The sequence below is a fragment of the Pseudophryne corroboree genome, unplaced genomic scaffold (genome assembly GCF_028390025.1).
Source record: "Pseudophryne corroboree isolate aPseCor3 unplaced genomic scaffold, aPseCor3.hap2 scaffold_507, whole genome shotgun sequence".
NCBI classification, from domain to species: domain Eukaryota; kingdom Metazoa; phylum Chordata; class Amphibia; order Anura; family Myobatrachidae; genus Pseudophryne; species Pseudophryne corroboree.
In genome coordinates this window covers 284,387-287,315 of record NW_026970112.1, presented here as the reverse complement: position 1 = coordinate 287,315, position 2,929 = coordinate 284,387, and the positions used below count along the sequence as shown (strand labels likewise).

The following is a 2,929-nucleotide window of genomic DNA, read 5'->3' as shown; positions in this document are numbered from 1 at the left end:
CTATGCCGTGTAGATGATGGCCTAACAGGAGGCTTTAAAATTTTCTTTCTAGTGTCCTTCGTTTGGGAGAAAAATGCAAAGGTACAAGACAGCTTTTCCTTGCCAATATCTCTCTTTTGCAAAGAGCTGCGCATTGGAAAATTCAGGGCTATACCGTGTAGATGAAGCACTAACAGGAGGCTTTAAAATTTTCATTCTAGTGTCCTTCGTTTGGGAGAAAAATCCAATGGTACAAGACAGCTTTTCCTTGCCAATATCTCTCTTTTGCAAAGAGCTGCGCATTGGAAAATTCAGGGCTATGCCGTGTAGATGATGGCCTAACAGGAGGCTTTAAAATTTTCTTTCTAGTGTCCTTCGTTTGGGAGAAAAATGCAAAGGTACAAGACAGCTTTTCCTTGCCAATATCTCTCTTTTGCAAAGAGCTGCGCATTGGAAAATTCAGGGCTATGCCGTGTAGATGATGGCCTAACAGGAGGCTTTAAAATTTTCTTTCTAGTGTCCTTCGTTTGTGAGAAAAATGCAAAGGTACAAGACAGCTTTTCCTTGCCAATATCTCTCTTTTGCAAAGAGCTACGCATTGGAAAATTCAGGGCAATACCGTGTAGATGAAGCACTAACAGGAGGCTTTAAAATTTTCATTCTAGTGTCCTTCGTTTGGGAGAAAAATCCAATGGTACAAGACAGCTTTTCCTTGCCAATATCTCTCTTTTGCAGAGAGCTGTGCATTGGAAAATTCAGGGCTATGCCGTGTAGATGATGGCCTAACAGGAGGCTTTAAAATTTTCTTTCTAGTGTCCTTCGTTTGGGAGAAAAATGCAAAGGTACAAGACAGCTTTTCCTTGCCAATATCTCTCTTTTGCAAAGAGCTACGCATTGGAAAATTCAGGGCTATGTCGTGTAGATGATGGCCTAACAGGAGGCTTTAAAATTTTCTTTCTAGTGTCCTTCGTTTGGGAGAAAAATGCAAAGGTACAAGACAGCTTTTCCTTGCCAATATCTCTCTTTTGCAAAGAGCTGCGCATTGAAATATTCAGGGCTATACCGTGTAGATGAAGCACTAACAGGAGGCTTTAAAATTTTCATTCTAGTGTTCTTCGTTTCGAGAGTTTCCTTGTGCTGCCTCAGTTGGATCTCCTTCACTTGACAGGGGGGTGCCCGAGCAGCGACCCTCCCCAGCTCTAGCCCAACTCCTACTTACCTGCCAGGTGAGATACTATGATCATGAAGGTGCTTCTCCCAGGGCAAGGCTCACCCATTGCACTCTGGGTGTGCTGCTCCTGCGATTTCCCCAAATGTGGGAAACTTGACTGCATAATTTGTGTTTCCCCTGGTCGGCTCTCGTATAATTCAGATCTCTTTGTCTCAGGTCTCTCTCCAGCCTAGTTTGCTGTCTGTTTCCACTTCTCTTTTCTTGAGCCGCTCCCTTCTATGCCCTTGCGCACTATCCTGACTTCTCCCGTCTGCTTAATTTGTGCCTTCCAACGCACAATGCGAACTACAGGTAGTGCTGCAGGGCCCACACCCTTTTACTTGCCTTACAGATCAGCTCTGGAGCTGTTACAGTGCCCAGCTGCTGCAAGAAATCAGCTTGAATGCTTCAGGGGCTGGGGCATAGCCAACATGAGCCCCACACCGAAGGAGGGTGGAGGTGTTTAATGCGAACTAGGGGTCATCCAAGCGCCGCAAAAGGCTGCCATGCCCTGCACGCCCCTTTTCTCTTTTCATATGCAGATGTAGGTCCCTGCGGCCCTGGCATTACCGCTCCAACTAGTCACCCCTGGCCGGGGTTCCCTGGAGGAGTGGGGACCCCTTAAATCAAGAGGTTCCTCCCCTCGAGGCACCCAAGGGCCAGAGGTGAAGCCCGAGGCTGTCCCCAGCACCCCTGGGTGGTGGGTGCCGGGCTGATAGCCATGTGTGTAAAAAAAGAATATATTTTTTTTTGTAGAACTACAAGGCCCAGCAAGCCTCCCCCGCTTGCTGGTACTTGGAGAACCTCAAGTACCAGCAGGCAGGGAAATAACGGGCTTGCTGGTACCTGTAGTTCTACAACTACAAAAAATACCCAAATAAAAACACAAACACACACAGCGTGACAGTAAAATTATTGAGACAGGCTGTAGCATGTGGGTGCATGTAACCCTATAAAAGTGATGGATTGGGTGACTATTACAATACCCACTGTTGCTGTCTGAAAAATTATGGATTTATAGATTGCTCTGCCGAGACATGTTTTTTTCTAAAATGCACCACAGGTATGGATGGATAGTATACTTGACGACACAGAGGTAGGTAGAGCAGTGGCCTACTGTACCATACTGCTATATATTATATTATTTATTATTATTATTATCCTTTATTTATATGGCGCCACAAGGGTTCCGCAGTGTCCAATTACAGAGTACATAAACAAATAATCAAACAGGAAAACAGCAACTTACAGTTGACGACAATATAGGACAAGTACAGGGTAAATAAACATAGCTACATCAGCAGATGACACTGGAATAAGTATCAGGTGGCAGAAGACTGCTGGATTTGGTGCAGCTGAAGATTATTAAAGTAAGAAAAGAGTAAGCACATGAGGGAAGAGGGCTCTGCTCGTGAGAGCTTACATTCTAAAAGGGAGGGGTAGACAGACAGGGGTGAGACAGATGGGGTACATAGAGAGCGTGGAACAGAGGTTTAGGATGAGATTTGGCTGGGTTTGGTGAAGAAGTGGGTCTTGAGAGCCCGTTTGAAGTTTTGTAGAGAGGTGGAGAGTCTGAGGGGGAGAGGTAGGGAATTCCAGAGAAGTGGTGCAGCACGTGAAAAATCTTGGAGGTAGGAGTGGGAGGAAGTAATCCGTAGGCAGGAGTCGGTGTGCATTAGCAGAGCGAAGAGGACGGGTGGGAGTGTAAAGCGAGATAAGATCAGAGATGTAGATGGGAGA

General features: G+C 45.8%; 1 non-coding gene across 1 annotated transcript; it reads left to right on the top strand.

The window, feature by feature from the left end:
* The first annotated feature begins 1,190 nt into the window (after positions 1-1,190).
* LOC135030903 (U1 spliceosomal RNA) lies at positions 1,191-1,353 on the top strand. The gene has a single exon (XR_010226831.1). It is a non-coding gene; the product is annotated as a U1 spliceosomal RNA (small nuclear RNA).
* Positions 1,354-2,929: the final 1,576 nt, after the last annotated feature.